The following is a 23069-nucleotide window of genomic DNA, read 5'->3' as shown; positions in this document are numbered from 1 at the left end:
AAGTTCAACTGTGTCAATAAAATGTGCAGTAATTGCAAAGTGCAATGTGCACTTTCTTGAAACTTGTAAATTTGCATCCTTGCAAATCCATCGAAGTGGATATGGCTTCGGATGTGGAACGGTCTCAAGTTTAAGCTGCTTGACCAAGTCCTCTGATATAAGGTTTGCTTGTGACCCATTATCAAAAAGTGTGTCAATTTTAGTATGTTTTGAAATCACCTCACATGAAACAATTCAATTCTTTCTTCCTCATTAGGAGCTTGTACATGGCAGTTTGAGGTACTAGTGCTCGCTTGAGTTTCAATTTCTTTTCCCTTCAAGGTTTTCAAACCCATGGCTGCAATTTTGGTTTCATCACCTGAGTCATCCCCTAAATCCTGTGGTGTAGATGTAGTAGCAGCAGTTTTCTATTTCCCTTTGGATTTGTTAGATTGAGGTCTTTTTTCAGGATGTAATTTCCAACAGTTTTTCTCCTCATGGCCTGGTTTAGAATAGTGTTTACAGATCACTTTCTCACTCTCTTGTTTGACAGATGCATTCTTTTTGCTCTTTCCCTTGGAGGTTTTCTCTTTGTTTTTCCCCTTGGGGGGCTTGTTTCTACCCTCTTAAAATGTGTTTTTTCCCCTTGCCTCTAAATGGGTAGCTTGGACACAAACCTCGTCTAGGCTAGTAGGGTTAAACATCAATATGGTGTGTCTAAGGTAGTTATGCAAGCCAGCGATGTATTTCAGCAAGGTTTCTTGGGTGTGTAAATCTACCCCTAACAAGAGAGCTCTTCTCCTGAATTCTTGGGTGTAGTCTTGGACACTCTGACCCTTAAGTTGTCTAAAATTTTGCCAATTCATAATGGCTTTCTGCATGTGAGCAAGAGGATAAAACTGTTTTTTAATGGCTAACAAAAATTCAGGCCATGTTAAGGTAACCTTACCAAATTTCTTGATCTCCTCTTTAGTCTTGGCCTCCCACCAGACCAATGCTGCTCCATCCATTCTCAAAGAAGCCAACTGAATCTTTGTGGCATCATCATGCATATTCTGGATCCTCAAGTAAACTTCCAACTGCCTAATCCAGTTGTCAAGCTTTTCTGCATTCACTTCACCATTAAACATAGGTAATTTGAATTTTACATCAAGCTTCAAAAAAGGACTTTTTCCAGAGGATCTATGCTTATGAACAGAAGAAGACGAGGATGAAGAGGAAGAAGGTGAAGATGGGGGTGGTGGATCACCATTTCCTCCATGTCCTTTCTTGGAATGATCATCATCCTTCTTACCTCCTGAAGAGCCCTCTCCTTCATGTGGATGTTTGGACCCTTCTTCAGCCAATTTCTGATTTCTTTCTTGGTACAATATCCTCACCATTTCAGTGAGGTCTAAGAAAGCTTTTCTGAAGACTCTTTCTTCTTCTCTTGGATCTGTCTCTGTAGGAATTTCTCCTTCATGTTCAGACATCCTTGAAGCTTCTGCTGAGACTCTTGAGGGTGAAATTGAAGGTGGAGGTGATGGCTCTCCGGCCTTCCTTGACTGAGGATTATCTCGTTCTCTAGTCAAATGTCCTTCCCCTCTTTTAAGTTTCAACCTGGTAAGCATCAATACTTTGCAAGACAGTTAGAAGATCTTTGCACAAAACCCTGAGCTCTGATACCAACTTGATCTGAATTTGAAACTACTTGAAATTTGTTTGCAAGGTATTCAATTCAGACTTATACATGTTTAAAAGATTTCCATGTCTTGCAGAAAGAAAACAAATGAAATTTTCAGTTGTTCATGACCCATTTAAGCATAGCAGATTTATTTCCTTTTACTGTTTAACACACTAAAATGAATTTTTTCTGCAAAATAACTCAACCACAGATGCAAAAGAAGTTGATAAAGCAGTTCACCCCTCCTGGGCTACGTCTGCTGGGTCCAAAGCTCCCAAATGGGCTTGTCCTTGTTTTCATTAAATGCTCAAATTGAAAATACAGTTGAATAGAAGCATCTACAGGTTAAATAGATGGTAAAAATGGATTCATAACACTTGAATCCTTCAGGATTGACTATTGGATCACCTCCAATGGATACCTGCAACCCTATACAGTCTTCACAAAACTGGGCCCTAGTGGCTCCTAGAACTTTCACGGCTCCAAAACCCCCGCAAATGACCTCAGATGGCTGTAATACTTGCACCAATGGCTTAAGAAGGTTGAAAATACCCAAAATCAAAAAACAATTCGTCCAAAACCGCCTTTCCTAGCCAAAGTTATGGCCATTTAATGATCCCCTCCAATTTAGCCTAAAAGAACTCCAACTAACTTTAGTTAATGTCCAATTAGCTCCGCCAATCATGGCGGGTCCGCCAAATTCCCCATGTCCGCCAAAATTTCTGCCAAATCATGCAGTTACATTTAATGTTGTGGGTTGCCTCGGGTTTCGTGCTGGCAGTTTGGGCTGGTGGTTGGGGATTAAGCCCTTGGTTCCTGGGTCGCGGTCATATTAAAGGGGGGATGGCCCTTAGGGGCTGGGCCCCTTTGGTTTCCGCCCCAACCAACGTTAAACCTCATATGAAAATTTTCCGCCCTCCATAACAAGAACAGTCATGTGGTGCGTTGGTTAAGGCGTGGGGCTTGTTGTCAATAGGTCACGGGTTCGATCCCCCATCTGACCAAAAAAAAAATTGACTATATCCGCCCAACCCATTCTTGCTGACGTCATCTGGGGGCCACTTGGCGGCCTCCAGGCCTGCCACATGGCAGCTTCTGATTGGTTGTGCAAAGGGAATATTCCCTAGAATATTCTACGAAATATTCCTTTTTTATTTTTTTTTGAAAAATTAAAATTTCTAATGTTATGGACAAATTCTTCTTTTTGCCATAACTTCCTCATAAGGCGACCGTTTTTCGAACCGTTTGCGGCCCCGGAATCGGGAAGATGAGAACTTTATAGTCGTTCAATTTGAACCAGTTCTGAGCACTTTAAATTTTGAGCATTTTACAACACTTAGGACATGAGCACCTGATCAATCATTCTGGTGTAATCATCGATCATTAGCATAAAGTATAATTCTTTGTTTAAACCTTTTGTTCTCATAGGACCACATAGATCAGTATGTATTAATTCCAATGGACGTGCAAATTTTTCTTTTGTCTTAAACTCAACTTTTGCCTGTTTGTCGTGCCTACAAGCTTCACATATCGTATTGGTAGGTTTTGAAATTTTAGGCATTTCTCTTACTACTTCCTTTTTGTTGATCCTGACCAAATTGTCAAAATTTATATGTCCCATTCATTTGTGCCATAACCAACTTTCATCTTATTTTTCCAAAAAGAACCCTTTAGGTGTTTCATCCAAAATATATATGTCATTTGGAGCTCTGCTTGCTGTAGCCACAATTTTTCCAAATCTGCCTTTCCTGATTTCACATTTCTTATAGTTGAATAGCATTGTGTGTCCTTCATCGCACATCTATCAAAAACTGAGCAGATTTTGATTCATATTTTCAACCAACAACACATCCTTCGCTAATGCATCCTTGCTTCCAAGTGTGACCATACCTGCTCCTATGACATTTGAAGACCCGTCATTTCCAAAAGACATTGTTCCATCCTTCTTTTTGTTCAAGGATATGAACTTATTTTTATCTCCATTCATATGCATTGAGAAACCACTGTCAACATACCAAACGATTGTGTTGCTTTGAGCCTTGAGAGTGGTAGCACATTTTTTAGTATTCTTTTTACATACTTGTTCATTCTAATTTTGCGGCAGTTCCTTTAAAGAGCTTCCAAGCCTGTAATCTTTAGCCAGATGTCCAAAATTGTTACATTTGTAACATTTGACATCATCTCTCAAATGATCAAATCTTTTGATATTCTGTTGAGTTCTAGAATATCCATTTCTAAAATATCTCCTGAAACTATATTCGTTCCAAACATACATGCAACATTCTACAACTCTATGTCCAAACCTTCCACATGAATAACAATGACCATAAAATATAGTTTGATACCTAGGAGGAAATATTCTTTGGGGAATTGTTTTCCATGGTTCTTCCTGCGAGCCTTGATCTCTTGATTTAGCTAAGAGATCTACCTTCTTGGTAGATTTTTCATATCCATCTTCTTTTGTTTTCATAGAAGGACTTGACTCCTTTTCAGATTTTTCTTTGTAACTAAGACCACTCTTGTCACTGCATGATTGTTGATTGTTGATGAGTTATTCCAATGTCGTTGAGTTTTTGGCATAGTTTGGAAGAATTTTACCTTTTTTTACTTCCTTTCGTAGAGATATTATTTCAACTTCCAATGCCTCTCTTTCCTTGTTGCTTTTCTTTAATTCTTTCCTGGGTGATTCTTCAATTCATTTGTATTCTTCAACATTGACTTTAAGATTTAGGATATGTTCCCTTTTTGTCTTTAATTTGTCTTCAAGAGTGTTGACGTGCTTCTTTTCATCCTTGAGCTCTTTGATAACCCTGATCACTTTGTTTTGAAATTCAACCTCAATCATCTCTTCTTCTCCTTCTTCGCCAGATGTCTCTTGCTTATTGTGCTTGGCCATAAACAATACTCTTCAGTAGATTTCTTCTTCATTATCACTATCTTCATCAGATGAGGAGCTATCTTATTTAGAGAAGAAACTCTTCTTAAACCATTTCTTCTTACCTTGCTTGTTGTACTTCCCAAGACCTTTCTTTCCCTTCAAAACAGCCTCATTTGTGTGAGGACACTTGGCTGCAAAATTCCCAAACCCACCACAATCAAAACATATTAATGGAATTTTACCTTTCAATTTTCCTGTACCTATTCTCGTTTTCTATATGAAGTAGGTAAATTCATTATCTAAAAATTATTCTTCATCTTCTTCCTTTTGTTCATCCTTACAACTGCAAGTTTTTGCTTTCGGAGTCTGCTTGTCCTTACTAGTCTTCTTGGATGCAGAAAATGTTGTTTCTAAGTGAGATGTGCCATCCTCTTCTTCAATCCTAATTTCATATGCCTTAGGAATTCCATGCAATTCATCTATGCTGAGATTGGTCAAATTTGATCTATCTTCCAAGATAGATACCTTTAGGTTGAATCTTGCTACCAAGGTTATGAGAATATTTTGGACAACAATTTTTTTGTCAACAAGTTCTCCTAAACCTTCCAATATATTTGTTGTTTCATCAACACGCTGAAAGTATGCAGCAATATCTTCATCTTCCTTCATTCTGAGTTGCTCAAAATTTTCCCTAAAAATTTGAAGCTTTGCTTCTTTCACCTGTGAGTCACCTACATATATATTCTCAAGCTTGACCCATACCTCTTTATCAATTTTGCAACTCAATACCTTAAGATAGATAGATTCAATAAGACCACTGATAATAAGATATTTATCTTGTGCATCATATACCATATTTTTCTTACCTTGTTCATACGAGGTCGATGTGAAGCCTTTTTTAACAATTTCCCATACTTTGTATCCTTGTGCAAGAAAATGAACCTGCATTCTTCCACTCCAAAGTGCATAGTTATTTCCATTGAACAAAGGAACTCTATTCTTGGTGTATTCCATGATCTCCTTCTAGTTTTAGACTTCTATTGAAGGAACCAAGATCTGATCCCAATTGTTGGAAATACTGAGAGAGGGGGTGAATCAATATTCCTTAGCAATTAGCACTTTTAAATCTTTTTAGATCACTAGTTAATCTTTAATTATTATTAATGTTTATCCAGTAACAACAGTAAACAAAAGAACACAATAGGAATAATAATTTTAGGTCGAAGACCCCCTCCAGGTCAAAAACCACCTAACTCTTTTCTAATAAATCCTTTAATCTTCAGCCCCAACTAAAATGAAAGTTACAACTTCCTAGAATTATATAAAATCATTCTTCTCTAGCTCCCACTGGAAGGATGCCCCAATGCCCTGGTTTCTTTAGTAGTTAGCTGAATGGATGACCTAACATCCTATACCAACCTACCACCCTAAAGTGTTCACAAGCTCCAACCTGTAGGCAACTTCATGGACCTACCTAGCATCTCCCTACCACCCTATAATGATCAGAAGTGAGACAAGAGTGTGGACTCTCGTACTAGGGACAATGATCCAGGATACAATATGATTTACAATTATTTTCTTGTACTTGACTGAACACCCAACCATGAAATAATCCCAATAGTGACTCCTATACCTCCCAACAATGCCTCTTCGACTCTAGGCATATTGACTCTTTTACAATAATGACTCCTTCAATGATGACTCTTTTACAACACTGACTTTTTGACAAGACTTGACACTTGACTCGACATTTCTTCTTGGATCACTTGCAACTACTAAGATATTGTTGTGCTTTCTTCAAGTAATGGTACTTTGGCATTGCATGGCCTTCTAGTATGTGTCCAAGTTGTTCTAAAGTGTCATCCTTCCTGCACATGCATTAACAAGAAAGACTCAAACAAATACAAAAAAAATACACTTACGTTGTCTTGAAATAACATATGTCAGAGATGATACTCAAAATTCAAATGAAAACATAATCATACATACCTTGATGTAGCATAGTTACCCTTGACTGTCGATGTGTGGTCCTTACTATAGTGATCCTTGAATGCATATTTTTTCTTGCCTTCTAGGAGCTCGATATTGTATCTATTTTATCTATGTAATTTCATATCTCCAAGGAATGAGATGTCGTCTTGTGGTATCCCTATGATTCTCTTTCCAACCCCACAGGTCTGATTGACATAGGGTTCTTCAAGAAATATTTATGAACAATCTCCCATGATGACCTGATTATAGACTGGTTCAATAGAGATAAATTGTACGAAGTTCCATGTGTCATTGTTTCGACCTTCGGCCCTGAAAATGATACCCAACAAATTATAGTCCGTCCTATTTCTATCACTATTTACGAAATTTAAATCTAGTGCTCAGAGAGAAAGTTATGACGTTTTTCCCGAGGTCGTCTCTTTGACATGGAATTCGAGAGCCTAAAAAAATCTTAACTTCCTCAAATAAGCTCTGAAATGTGGTCAAGAGGTTCATCAATATTTTTACTCAAATGGGTTTTAATTTCAGCTTCCAAAGCTTCATAGAAAAAAATTATAGCGAAAATTCCATGATGACCTGTTTGAAGCAGCGAAATCCTAGAATCCAAGGCTCTAAACTTGCTTCAAAACAGACCTTCAAACTTGATCATAATTTTGTTCCCTAACTAGACCTCAATGAAACCTTAAACTCCCTGCAACAGATCTTATGTTAGAAGCTCATGAGGGCCGAAAAATTACAGAGCTCTTCTCACAAGATAGTTCATTGAAAAGTGTTTGTTAGAGGAGGATATGAGGGTCACTATTTATAGAAATGTCTTGAGTTGAGAGGGTCCTCAAAAATTGAATGTTGGAGGGATTTTAGGAGCATAAAACATTATTAATTATTGACTATTCAATGACCACAACCAATGATGAGTTTCATGCCACAACCCCATGGATTTTTAGCCCACTGACTGGGGTTACTAACTTCAAACTCAAATAACTCTCAAACCGTGAAGAACTACGTGGTGTGCCATATATCAATAGAAACATATCGACGAATAGAATCCATATAAAAGATCCTTGACTTATAATAGGATTATTTTTCAAGTAAAATTTCCCATGCAAGATCGGGGTAGCCCTTGGTGCTGCTTGGGTTGACATCAATGACAACCACTAATCAAAAGATCGTTATTGGCCATGATTGATAATGGTTGACTATGTTTACCATGGTTGAGAAATGATTATTAGGATAGATTAAGGTGGGCTAAGGGTGACGATGGATGACCATAGGGAGCATGATTGACCATGGGACCATAGTTGACAAGAATTGGCCATGGTTGACCATGAATACCATAGTTGACAATGATTTACCATGGTTGACCATGGCCACAGGAGTTGAACAAGGTTCACTATGTTTCACCATTTTTACCATAGTCAATATATAGTTGAGTATGGATGACCATGATTGTCCACAACTAATTATAGTTGGCTATGATAGACTATGATTAATTGTGGTTGACCATGGTTGTTTATGTGGTTGACCATAGTTTTCTATCATAGATTATGGTCATCCATGTTGACAATAGATGGTCATGGTTGACCATTTTCAACCACAATGATCTTGGTTGATCATGTTTGACCATTCTAACCATTGTTGAGCATGGTTGACCATGGCTTTCCAAGGATGACTATAGTTAACCAAAGATGACCATGGTTGTCAAGAGTTTGATAATGTTTCACTATGCTTGACCATTTTAACCATTGTTAATATAGAGTTGACTATCAATGACCATGGTTGTCCACAACTAATTATAGTTAGGTATGATAGACTATGATTAATTATGGTTGACCATGGTTGTTCATGTTTGATCATGGTTGACCATGGTTTCCCATGGTTGATTATAGTTGGGTATGTTGACCATGGGTGAACATGGTGTGACTAATTTGACTATGGTTGACCATAGTTTTCTATCACAGATTATGGTCGTCCATGTTGACAATGAATGGCCATGGTTGACCAATTTTTACTACAGTGATCTTGGTTGAGCATGCTTGGCCATTCTAACCATGGTTGACTAGGTTTTACCATGTTAAGCATGGGTTAACCATGGTTTTCCAATGTTGAATATGGTTAACTATAGATGACCATGGTTGGTCATGGTTAATCATCATTTATTATGGTTAACCATGACTAACTAAAGTTAATGGTTGATTGTGGTTGACCATGATTGATTATAGTCAACCATGGCGAATAGAGTCAACTATGGTTGATGATGGTTGATTGTGGTTGACCATGATCTATTATGGTCAACCATGGCGAGTAGAGTCAACTATGGTTGATGATGGTTGACCATGCTAACCATAGTTGTCTACAGGCTACAATAGTTGACTATGTTCAACCATAGTTAACCATAGTAAACCATGGTGACCATACCTAACTATGGTTGACAATGGAATCTATGTTTAACTGAATATGACCATGCTTGCTCATGGCTGACTGAGGTTGATAATGTTTAACCATGGTTGATTGTTATGATAGTTTTCTAAACTTTAAACCTTATTAAATATAAATATTAAATCTTATTCATAAGCCTTAATATCAATATTATTTTTTTTGTGGGGTAAACACCCACGGGGAATGAAACCTTGAATCTCACAATTTAAATGATACTTCATAACATATATTACCAATTGGAACTACCCCATAGGCTCTTAATATTAATATTATTAATAAACCATATATATATATATATATATATATATATATATATATATATATATATATATATATATATATATATAGATATATATATATAGGTAGGTAAGCACCTACGAGGAATTTGAACCAATGACCTATCGCAAGGAGTGCCTTAACAATGCACCCATTCACCGTCAATCCAAAGCCCTGTGGGCTTAAACCATATTATTATTATTATTATTATTATTATTATTATTATTAAACTATATTAATATTAATAATATTAAACAATTTAATTACCTAAAGTTATGGTCTATTTTAGAATAGGTCTTTATGAATATTAATTCTTTCACGGAAAAAAATATAGATCGTATAAATTTCAAGATCATGGAATATTCTTAGTTGTATACAAGATGAAAAGTCATTAAGCAATTTTTTTAGTTTCAAACCAAGGAATAACTAATTAAATTTCTTTTGACTTATGTTAAGCCGATTGTAAACCACTACTCCATTATCTTCTGCCACTTCCATTCTCTTCCACTGGTTAGATATACATCGTTTTATTAATCCATTTGTTCCATTCTCTTCCACTGGTTAGATATACATCATTTTATTAATCCATTTGTTCCATTCTCTTCCACTGGTTAGATATACATTGTTTTATTAATCCATTCGTTCATCCATTTGACGTTTCATTTGTCATGGTAGTTTTAACTTAATTATTCCATTTTCAATTTTTAAAAACTATCTTGTCCAATTTCAATATTGACTACTAATTCATTCTTCAATTCAAATCTCTATTAACACAATCCTCATGTCCAACGATAAAAAAATGTTTCACAATTAATAAATAAGCATTATATCAATAGATCTTCCTAGGTTTTTATTAGAGTTTGTGTGTTGTTTGGGGTTTTTGTACTGTAGAATTCCTACAGAAACTCCGATAGATCTAGAATTCTAGTTAAATTAAACACAAGTAATTTGCTGATATTCAAGAGAGGAGAGAAAGAATTTTCTCCATAAAATCAATGTATTAAATTAATGAACAATAGTAATACATGAGAAACCCAACCTATAATCCCAAAGGAGGTGGTTATATAGAAATTGTCGAATCTAGAAAACTAGGAAAAAACTAGTAAACAAACTAGAAAAGGCTAAGGAAAGCTAAAGGGAGGCCTAAAATAGCAACAATGACTCAAGACAAACTATGCCAACTATCAGCCACAAGGAAAGCATGAGGAGAGGAACGTTTCCCAAGGAAGGCAACTTTAAAACATGCTAAAATGGTCTGGGGGACCAAATCCCTTGATTTAAGGGGGAATCTTCATGTCGGGCGCCAATCCTCAAATAACTCAAGTGGATGAGGTGTGGTTATGTGTGAACATGCACTTAGATGTCTACATGGTTTAGGAAAGTGTTTGGACTGATATTTCCATAATATTAAGCCTTTAAAGGAAAAAACAATGGGAAGTTGGTCCATCGAGCTAGTTTACCAAAAACCAAGTGTGAACATGATTTTTAGTGCATGTGGCTAAGTCAAGGATACTTAGGCTAAAAAATAAATGTAGAGGTTAGGATTATATTCCAACATGCACTGGAAAATTTTTTTGGAGGTTCACAGCTTGGGTGGAGGTGTAGGCACAATAACAAGACTTTCAAGCTAGATGGTATACAAATATTCCCCTCCTTTTTCTTTGAACTTAATTACAACAAATTTACCGCATGTTTTATTATGCATTCAATGGGGTTTTTGCAGTGGAAATTTTGGTTGCAGGCTAACAGGTTTGTCTTGCAACATCAGAAAGAGCACTATTGAGAAGAAGAATGGGAATGGTCCCTTTTTAGTATATTTGTGTTTGAGCGTAAATATAATTCCATATAATTTGTTTTTATTTTTCTGTTTTCAGTTGAACGGCACAAGATTTTGTTTATATCTCCATAAATATTTATAAATGTGTAGCAATAATCTTTTAGATATTATGGATACCTTAATACCTCATTAGAAATTATTTTCATCTTGTTTTTGTAAACTTTGATGATGGTTAAGCCTTATGACCACCCTTCACTTCATATTAAACATTTTAAACAAAATGTCTTCACGTTAAAAGTTTCCACTGGACGGTGTACAAATCTGCCCCGCTTTTTTCTTTGAACTTCATTCCAACAAATTTTCTCTCGTGTTTATTATGTGTTTGATGGCATTTTTGTACTGGAATTGTTTTTCACATGCATTTTCAATAGAGACTATCAGCCTCACCCTAGAAGCAGTTCGAATCATACTCAAATCGACAGGGATTGTGATTTTGCTAAATGATGTTTGCTGAAAAACAAACATGGGCATAATGAGGAGGCCCATGAGGTGGAAAAATCAATACCACTTAAATAGGACTTTATGATTCTACATAGAGGATGTATCACACATAATGGTAATTTTATGTCATTTTTTTGATTTTGATGTTTTACTGGTTATGGGTTTTGTACATTTTCATTATCCTTGAGAGGATTTCTCAGATCAAAATTATCAAGAGTGGAAATCATACCTTTAAGTTCTAGCCTTTAAATTTACTTGTTGATCCCAAAAATAGACCCTAGATTTGATTGGAATAATGATTTTGTGTGTAGACCCAACTTTTATCCATTGCATAAATAGTGTAAGGCTCTGAATGGCCATGTGCATGATATATCTTCGAAGTAGAATCAAAAGATTCTACATAATGTATTATGCGAAAGGCTCTGAAAGGCCATGTGCATGATTATCTTCAAAGTAGAATCATAATATTCTACATAATTTATTATGCAGAAGGCTATGAATGGCCATGTGCATGATATATCTTCAAAGTAGAATCAGAAGATTCTAGAAAATGTAATTACACAAAACCAACCACTTACCCAATAATAATATTGGGATAAAAATTCTTCATAAACTCATTTTTAATGTGGTGAATATTAATGTTCATTATTTTTTATGTCTATATGTCTTGGAAGGAAGATGGTGTCCACAGATTCAAATTGCTTATCAAGGGGTATGGTTGTAATGTGAGATCAACATTGGATTGATTTCATGGCTTACAAATTCTTTGCAAGAATCTTGCTAACAAGTTTTATCCTCAGGTCTACACAACATGTTTATTTACTCAACATGTATGCGCCATACTAGTAGAATATAAGGGAATTTTGGAAAATAATGGATGAATGTGGTATATTGAATCTCTTGTCATTGTTGGGGACATGAATCTCATGGTCTCAAGAGAGGAATGTTGGGGATAGAGATGAAAATTGGATCCCATGGGGCCTTACTTTAAAAATATTTTTGCTAAAAACTCCTTGGTGGAAATTCATCCATGTCCTATAGTTTCGACTTGGAAAAATGGATGTCTTGGTCCGAGACGTATTTATAAACGTATGGATAATTTTATGGTGTTGTTGACGGTGTTGGACCCACCAACATTCGAGGGGATATCCCCAGTAAGAAGTCCCAACTAGACCTTAGAATGTTTGGAGTAGGAGTCCCAGTAGTGGGTGGTAATGTAGTGCCTTGACTACGATAGCATGCAGAGGTAAGTATGATGACTCTGGTCAGAAGCAAGTGTGTGACCTTGCAGTGAGTCAAGTTAGATGCATGGGGGTTTTAACACACTGAGGGGAAAAGGAAGTGTGTCCCTTAGAAGCCTGTAATAGTACACAGTTGAAAGGAACACACGAGAAGAATGACATCACAAGCTGGAAGCGGAATGGTCCACAAACCAAAGTGACGGGTTAATCCAACAACACGCCTTCAACAAGCTTCATACAACTACAAATGAAATACTTCATAAGAAAATATGTAAATTAAACAACATACATTGCTAAAGTAACCTGAATATTCGAACTGTAATAAAAACATATGCATGAAAACATGCTAGCTTACTTATATTATTACGTGATAGTTCCATCCATACATACACCATTGACATCCACTAGCCCAAACAGTGGAACATTATAGTCAACAACGCCTGCTCATCCAAAGAAGTATACTCGCTCTACTGTATGGGGAAGCCAAGGCTCATCACAATACTCCCAAGCCTTCTCCAAGCCTAAGCCTAGCCAAAATCTTGGCTCCCAAAAGCCCCTTCTATGGGTTATGAGGTTCTAATTATAACAAAGGGTAGAGTGACCCTTGACATGATTACCCTAATGTCTATTCAACTCCTTTACAAATAACTCTTTACATTACATAGTGACTATTCACATTCCACTAGTGACACTTGGAATTTCACTTAAAATATATTTATACATTTTCCACATATACCCATGTGGGACAAAATAGGCTAGAGTTAGCTTAAGAGGACAAACACAATGACTCAAAAGCTTGGGGGAAGGCCAACTCGGCAACATCCTCTTGATGATCTTCGGTGATGAACTGATACCAAGCTTGGTACTGTGTTATCGTGTCCCCATACTGTTTGGTGATGTATTTATGGAAACAGACTCTTGCCTCCATGGCTTTTGGGTATATGGTCCTAGAACCTTTGTCCAACTCATCTTGAATCATGCGCAACATTATCTTGATTATGGTTGGACCATCGATGTACCTCTACATGTTTTTTGTGCTCAGCTGTAAATCATCACTAGTGGCCTCTTGCATCAACTTCTCCATGTACCTGTCAACCTCTAGCCGAAATTGGTTCTTCTCAATGGCTTCGGTGAGGGAACTGATTCAAGGGATCTTGTGTGTCCTCACCATGAAATCTGATGCAGGAGGTTGACAAAATGAGGTGGTAGTCTGAAAATAGACTAATGGTTAACTTTGTAACCAATCAGCTGCGCTTAAACACAATTCTATACGTGGATTTCCCCCCTAAGGATCCTGCTTTCTGACCAATCACTGTCGATCCCTCGTTGACTTTTCATTTTAACAAGTGCTCCAATCCGCACCGTTGATTTCCTCCTTCAAATCCAACGCCGATCGTGCACCACTCGCCAACTAACCTAGATCATCCCTACCATCGATCTGCTCCGTCCCATCCAACAGCCGTCGCACAATCTCGCGCAGATTCTTGCACGATCTTTATCAAATCACGAGCATGCAAGAAAAGTGGTTTTCTCTTTCCTCTGTGTGCAACGTGTCAACCGCTAAGGTTAATCACACAGAAATTAGGAATACCGCTTCCTGCCTTTACGGCACGCGAGAAACCATTTCCCACCTTCCGAATACTACCCACGTACTTAATACATAACTTTAATAAAGGTTCTTAAGGAAAGTTTAACGCTTAAGCTCAATACTAACCATGAATATGAATTAACTGTGATTTATAAATAAAAAGGTTAAAATAGAGAAAATACCTTCTTAGGGTCCAGAACGCTGATACATAGCTACAATGAATTTCTACACCATAACAGTGCGTCCACACCACACTTCAATCAATTATTCAATAAAATGGAAATTACAGAGTCTTGGCCCTATCGGCTTGATTAAAATAGTTTGTCTGACCTTTGTCTCAAACTCAAACCCTATCTCTATCACACCTCTCGATTACTCACTCCGTTCTCTATCATCTAATCTCTCCATCATTACATTCCTTTATATTTTATGAATCAAATCCTATCTTGACTGTATTGACAACTCGATCCCTATTTGTATCAATCTAACAATTAAATATCTATTCTCAACCTCTGAGACACACCTATACTAACAACTTATCTCCTATCCTAAAAATAATACAGTATTCTAATTATTACAATAATTGAATATAAAGACACATTTGAGAGACCCAACTCTTTCTATTAAAATTGATCTTGACCACTCAAGTCAATGAAATTCATCTCTTGTTAGCCAAAACATGTGAACATACAATCACATTGCTGGCTAAGTCTAGATGCTCCTACATCAGACTCCCAGGGAAGAAAAGGATTCTTCATCAAAATTTCAGGATCTACTCCATACTTCTGCAACTCTGTTGTTGTTATCCAACTAGCATCCTCCACTGGTTGTCCCTTCCATTTGACTAGATATTGAAAATAAACCTGTCCTCTAGTTCTTTTGGATACTCTTTTCTCCAAAATAGCTTCCACCTCTTTCTTGGCTGTCTTTGGCATTTGTTCTTCCTAGTTCAAAGTTTGAACTTCATCTTCTGTAGGTTCCTTCTGTAGCTCTGTCTTTGTCTCTTTGTATGGATACAAATCTGCAACATTGAAGATAGGTGATATTCTAATCCCTTCTAGCAACTCAATTTCATAAGCAATAGTTGAAAACTTCCTCACAATTCTGCATGGTCCTATCTTTTTCATCTTTAGTTTATTGTAAGTCCCAACAAGAAATCTTTCTTTTCTCAAGTATACCATCACTAGATCTCCCACTTGGAATTCTTTTTCTCTTCGCTTCATATCAACTCTCTGTTTGTATTTGCCATTGCTTTCCTACAGTCTGTCTTTGACATCTTCTTGTAGTCTCTGCATCTGCTCTACAAACTCTTCAGCTTTACACTTCTTGTCTCTTGTTTACCCAAATTTCTGAGCTCATACACACCTCTTGGATTCATCCCAAAAAAAATCTGAAATGGACTCATCCCAGTACTCCGGTTTGGAGTTTCATTATAAGAAAACTCAGCTTAAGCAAGTTCTAAATCCCACTGGTTCAGATTTTGATACACTAAACTTATTAATATGTTTCCCAAGCCTCTATTTACCACTTCAGTCTGTCCATCTGTTTGAGGATGGTATGCTGAACTGAAACTAAGGTTAGCATCTAGTTTTTTCCAAAGAGTTCTCCAAAAATGCCCAACAAACTTTGTATCCATATCAGACACAATACTTACACGCAATCCATGTAACGTTACGACTTCTAAAAAAAACATATTAGAAATATGTGTTGCATCACTAGTCCTTTTACATGCAATGAAATGTGCCATTTTGGAAAATCTATCTACCACAACATAAATGGAATCATTCTCTCTTCGAGTTCTAGGTAACCCCAAAACAAAATCCATACTAACTGCATCCCATGGTCAGTCTGGTATTGGCAATGGCTGGTACAATCCTGTATTTTGGCTTCTCCCTTTAGCATGCTGACATATCCTGCACTTCTAAACAAATTTCTTAAAATTAGTTTGAATCTTTGGCTAGTAATAAAAAGCATTTACCTGAGCAAAGGTTTTATCTGGTCCAAAGTGCCCAGATAATCCTCCACTGTGTTTCTCCTTGATTATGTTTTCCCTCATAGAACATTTGGGAATGCACAATTTGTTACCTTTAAACAATAAACCTCCTTGGATAAGATAATCCAACCAGTGGCTTCTATTATGAGCTATTGTATTTTGTACAACTGCATAAATATCTTTGAAATTTTCATCATCTTTTGTAGGTTTTAACCCCATACAGAAATTACCTGCATACAAATTCTAAAACACAAAAAATAAAAATACGAGAGCATAAAACATAAAACACATATACACAGAGATTTTCCCCTAGATCCCAAAACCGGGACTACGAGATTGATTTTTCATTATATTCATTTCAATGTTACAATACATATTTATACATGCTGAAGCATCCAATACCATGGACCGAAAACCATCACGTCCAAAACCATGTGTGAAAACCATGCACAAAACCATAGGTAGGTCTGCCCAACTTAATATAGGGTCCAAAAAAAAATTTCCCCAGGGTGCTGCCCCAAACCTCGTAGAGGGCGGCTACCCCCCCCCCAAAACCCCCTCGCTGCGCAATCGGTGCAACGAAGGGGGGGCTCTACCCTCCCTCTAACCCCTGGTTAACTACGTGGGCTAGTCATGGAAAGAATATAACGCAACCCAACATTATCCCACTTGTTGTTTTCTTTCCACAGGGGGCCACGGGAGAATTTAGTCATTTTTCTAGCCCTGTAATGCCCATTGTTTCTCTACACCAAGAGAAATTCTCAGAGCTCACAGATTTTGTCAATGCATCTGCAGTATTCTTCAAAGTGTCCATCTTTACCAGCAACACCTTTTTGTCTTCTATCATATCGCTCACAAAGTGATACTGAAAATCAATGTGTTTTGTCTTTGAATGGTAAACAGGGTTCTTTGCCAAGAATATTTCACTTTGGCTATCACAGTTTATCGTTATAGCTCCCTACACTAACCCCATACTTGAACACAATCTCTGCAGCCAAACTGCTTCCTTTGTTGCATGAGTGGGAGCCATGTATTCTGCCTCTGTAGTTGATAGTGCCACTACAGATTGTTTCTTACTCGTCCAACTAACTCCACCTCCAAATAGGCTAAACACATACCCACTTGTAGATCTTCTCTAATCTAGATCTCCAACCCAGTCTGCATCAACAAAGCCATGAATATCCAAAACTCTATCCAATCCTGGTCTTCCTTGGTAACACAAACCATAATCACTAGTGCCACGCAAATACTTGAAAACCCGCTTCACTATTGTCCAATGCTCCTTCCCTGGTTTTGACATAAACCTGCTCAATATTCCCACTACATGTGCAATGTCTGGTCTAGTACAGACCATCACATACATCAGACTACCGACTGCACTTACATATGGAACACGGGACATGTCCTCTTCCTCTTCTTGTGTCTTGGGACACTGTTCAGCAGATAACTTTACACCTACAGGAATAGGAACCTTCACTGGTTTACTATCATGCATATTAAACCTTTGTAGTATTGTCTCGACATACTTCCTCTGGTTTAACCAAATCTTCCTCTTTGCCCAATCTCTTTTAATTTCCATGCCCAAAATATAGTTTTCAGCACCAAGATCTTTCATGTTGAGTCTGGAGGACAATTGGGCCTTCAAATCTTGGATAATTTCTTTGTCATTCTAACCAGCAACATATCATCCACATATAAGACCAGATAAATAACACGGTCACCAATTAATTTAAAATACACACGGTGATCTACTTTGCTTCTGGTGAAGCCAAGTCCCCGTATAAATGTATCAAATTTCTGATACCACATCCTTGGTGACTGTTTTAACCCATAGAGAGACTTCTTTAACTTGCATACCAGTTCTTTCTTACCCTTCACCGGAAAACCTTCAGGTTGCTTCACATATATCTCCTCTTCCAGATCCCTGTGAAGAAATGTTGTCTTCACATCCATCTGTTCTACCTCAAAATCAAAAGCAGCAACAACAGATAAAAGTAATCTAATAGAAGCCACCTTGGCAACAAGAGAAAAAATATCACCAAAATCAATTCCTGGCACCTGGGAATAACCTTTGTCTACCAACCGAGCTTTGTATTTCTCCACCTTTCCTTATGCATTTGTCTTCTTCTTGAACACCCATTTGATGCCAATGGGTTTCCTTCTAGCCGACAACTCCACCAGATCCCAGGCCTCATTTTTGTGCAAAGATGCCATTTCATCAACCATGGCCTCTTTCCATAGTTTTCCATCCTCTGAATCTATTGCTTCCTTCATAGTTCTGGGATCATCATCAATAATAGATAAAGCGAAATTTGAACATAAAGCAGATGGACTATACCTTTTTGGTTGGCTTCTTTCTTGAACTGATATTCTCACACTCGGAGTTTGTGGCTCTTCATATTCTGATTCCTCCTCTGCTGTAGAGTCTGATTCTTCCTTGTTTAGCTCAAACTCTATCTTCTCAGGATCCTTTGATGGGACTTCATGTTTAATAACACCTTTCGCCTCTCTAAACACCACATCTCAGTTGTACACTATAGGTTTTAACCCTGTACAGAAATTACCTGCATACGAATTCTTAAACAAAGAAAATAAGCAATGCGAGAGCATAACCCATAAAACACATATGCACAGAGATTTTTCCCTGGATCCCAAAACCGGGACTACCAGCTTGATTTTTCATTATGTTCCTTTCAATGTTACAATACATATTTATACATGCCGAAGCATCCAATACCATGGACCGAAAACCATCGCGTCCAATACCATGGACCGAAAACCATCGCGTCCAAAAAACATGTGCGAAAATCATGCACAAAACCATAGGTGGGTCCGCCCAACCTAACATATGGTCCAAAACCAAAATTTTCCAGGGCGCTACCCCGAACCCCATAAAGTGGGGTTACGGGTGCCCTTCAAACCCCCTATTAACTACGTGGAAAGAATATAACACAACCCAACAATCTCCCACTTGTTGTTTTCTTTCCACAGGGGGCCACAGGAGAGCTTAGTCATTTTTTCAGCCCTGAGATTCCCATTGCTTCTCTACACCAAGAGAACTTCTCAGAGCTCACAGATTTTGTCAATGCATCTGCAGTATTCTTCAAAGTGTCCACCTTTACCAGCAACACCTTTCTGTCTTCTATCATATCCCTCACAAAGTGATACTGAACATCAATGTGCTTTGTCTTTGAATGATAAGCAGGGTTCTTTGCCAAGAAAATTGCACTTTGGCTGTCACAATCTATTCTTATAGCTCCCTGTACTGACCCCATACTTGAACACAATCTCTGCAACCAAACTGCTTCCTTGCTTGCATGAGTGGATGCCATGTATTCTGCCTCTGTAGTTGATAGTGCCACTACAGATTGTTTCTTACTCATCCAACTGACTGCACCTCCAAATAGGTTAAACACATACCCACTTGTAGATCTTCTCTGATCCAGATCTCCAGCCCAGTCTGCATCAACAAAGCCATGAATATCCAACACTCTGTCCAATCCTGGTCTTCCTTGCTAGCACAAACCATGATCACTAGTGCCACGCAAATACCTGAAAACCTGCTTCACTGTTGTCCAGTGCTCCTTCCTAGGTTTTAACATAAACCTGCTCAATACTCCCACTGCATGTGCAATGTCTGGTCTAGTACAGACCATTGCATACATTAGGCTACCCACTGCACTTGCATATGGAACACGGGACATGTCCTCTTCCTCTTCTTGTGTCTTGGGACACTGTTCAGCAGATAACCTCACACCTACAGGAATAGGAACCTTCACCGGTTTACTATCCTACATATTAAACCTCTGGAGTATTGTCTCAACATACTTCCTCTGGTTTAACCAGAGCTTCCTCTTTGACCGATCTCTTTTAATTTCCATGCCCAAAATATAGTTTGCAACACCAAGATCTTTCATGTCGAATTTGGAGGACAATTGGGTCTTCAAATCCTGGATAATTTCTTTGTCATTTCCAACCAACAACATATCATCCACATACAAGACCAGATAAATAATACGGTCACCAATTAATTTAAAATACACACAATGATCTACTTTGCTTCTGGTGAAGCCAAGTCCCCGTATAAATGTATCAAATTTCTGATACCACATCCTTGGTGATTGTTTTAACCCATACAGAGACTTCTTTAACTTGCATACCAGTTCTTTCTTACCCTTCACCGCAAAGCCTTCAGGTTGCTTCATGTAGATTTCCTCTTCCAAATCCCCGTGAAGAAATGTTGTCTTCACATCCATCTGTTCTACCTCAAATCAAAAGCAGCAGCAACAGATAAAAGTAATATAATAGAAGTTACCTTGGCAACAGGAGAAAAAATATCACCAAAATCAATTCTCGGCACCTGGGAATAACCTTTTGCTACCAACCGAGCTTTGTATTTCTCCACCTTTCCTTCTGCATTTGTCTTCTTCTTGAACACCCATTTGCTGCCAATGGGTTTCCTTCCAGTAGGCAACTCCACCAGATCCCAAGCCTCATTTTTGTGCAAAGATGCCATTTCATCAACCATGGCCTCTTTCCAGAGTTTTCCATCCTCTGAATCCACTGCTTCCTTCACAGCTCTTGGATCATTATCAGTAACAGACAAAGCAAAATTTGAACTGAAAGCAGATGGACTATACCTTTCTGGCTGCCTTCTTTCTCGAATTGATCTTCTCATATCCGGAGTTTGTGGCTCTTCATCTTCTGATTCCTCCTCTGCTGCAGAGTCTGATTCTTCCTCCTTTGGCTCAAACTCTATCTTCTCAGGTTCCTTTGGTTAGACTTCATGTTGAGTAACATCTTTTACCTCTCTGAACAACACATCTCGGCTGTACACAACCTTCCGTGTGACTGGGTTCCAAAGCTTATAACGCTTTAAACCATCCTTATATCCAATAAAGATGCACTTTTCAGATTTACTATCCAACTTGGTTTGTTTCTCCTTTGGAACATGTACATATGCATCACATCCATATACCCTTAGATGTGAAAGAGAGGGTTTCTTACCTGTCCATACTTCTTGTGGAGTCTTATCCTCCAACGCTGATGAAGGTGATCTGTTGATCAGGTAACATGCAGTATCCACTGCCTCTACCCAGAATTCTTGTCCTAACCTGGCACCTTTGAGCATGCTTCTTGCCCTTTCCATCAACGTCTTGTTCATTCTTTCTGCGACTCCATTTTGCTGAGGTTTATATGGAGTAGTCTTCTGTCGTGCTATACCACACTTCTTACAAAATTCTTCAAATTCCTTGCTGCAAAATTCTCCACCATTATCTGTCCTCAGCACCTTTATCTTCTTCTCTGTCTGATTTTCCACCAGAGCCTTAAATTCTTTAAACCTGTCAAAGGCTTCAGATTTCTTCTTAAGAAAATATATCCATGTATTCCTTGAGAAGTCATCTATGAATGATACATAGTACACAGACTTACCCGGTGATGGAACCTTCACAGGTCCAAACACATCATTGTGCACAAGCTCTAATATCTGTTTCGTCCTCTTACCACCAGAGGGGAAACTCACCCGATTCTGCTTCCCATATACACAATTTTCACAGAAATCAAAATCCAAAGAGCTATTACTCATACCTTCTACCGTACCTTTACCATGAAGTATTCGAAGGCCCTTCTCTCCAATATTTCCAAGCCTTTGATGCCACAACATGGTCTTCTCTCCAGAGACCACTAGATTCTCTACTCCATTTTCAGGAACCATAGAACTATTGCACCCATCAAACAACAGTGCTACCTTGCAGCTTGTACAGAGTTCCAATCCGAACTCCCCACATTAATATCAGTGCTCCTCGAACCATCTTGCATGTATCTTTCTCGAACACCGTCTTTACACCTGCATCATCCAACTTGCTTACAAAAATCATATTTCTGGCCAATGCAGGAATATGTAGAACACCCGGAAGTGTTCTAACTCTTCCACCTTGCAACTTCAACTTTACTTTTCCCCGACCAATGATTCTAGCCTTCCTATCATCTCCTAAGAAGACATCACCACCATCGTATTTCTCATACTCGCAGAACCACTCTCTATGGGGAGTGAAGTGAAAGGATGCACCTGATTCAATCAACCATGCCTCATGATCTACATGTGTACTTGAAGAAGCCAAGTACACATCCCCACCTTCATCTGAGGTGGTTTCCGCCTCTGCAGAAGGAGCATCATCAGATCCCTTTCCTTTATCAGGAGCTTTAGATTTACAATCCCTTCCGAAGTGCCCTTCCTTTCTGCATTTCCAGCACACCACCTTTGTAGGTTTTCCTGGAGATTTAGATCTCCCTCTAGATTTAGATCTCCCACTCGATGACTTATTTTTGTTTCTGTTCTGGGACCGTCCTCGTACAGACAAGGCATCACGATTCTGGTTGTCCATATTTTTCCGTCTCATCTCCTCCGTCAGCAAGGCTGAGACTATTTCATATAACTGCAAAGCAGTTGCATTGCTACCTATTGCAATAACCAAACTATCCCACGAATTTGGTAGAGAACACAACAGACTGATGCACTTATCTTCATCTGAAATTTTAATATCAACAGATAATAATTGACTTACCACAGTATTAAACGCATTCGGATGCTCTGTCACCGAGTCTCCATCTTTCATCCTCAGGTTATACAGCTTTTTCCACAGGAACAGTTTATTCACCAGAGACTTAGATTGGTACAAAGTCCCTAACTTGACCCACAAAGCCTTTGTCGTAGCTTCCCCTAATACATTCAGCAATACTGAAT

The sequence above is a fragment of the Pinus tabuliformis genome, chromosome 2_2 (genome assembly GCF_031772625.1).
Source record: "Pinus tabuliformis cultivar Carrire ecotype Pingquan chromosome 2_2, CPIR1, whole genome shotgun sequence".
NCBI classification, from domain to species: Eukaryota; Viridiplantae; Streptophyta; class Pinopsida; order Pinales; family Pinaceae; genus Pinus; species Pinus tabuliformis.
The sequence above is the reverse complement of the archived record's forward strand: the minus strand, read 5'-3'. Positions refer to the sequence as shown.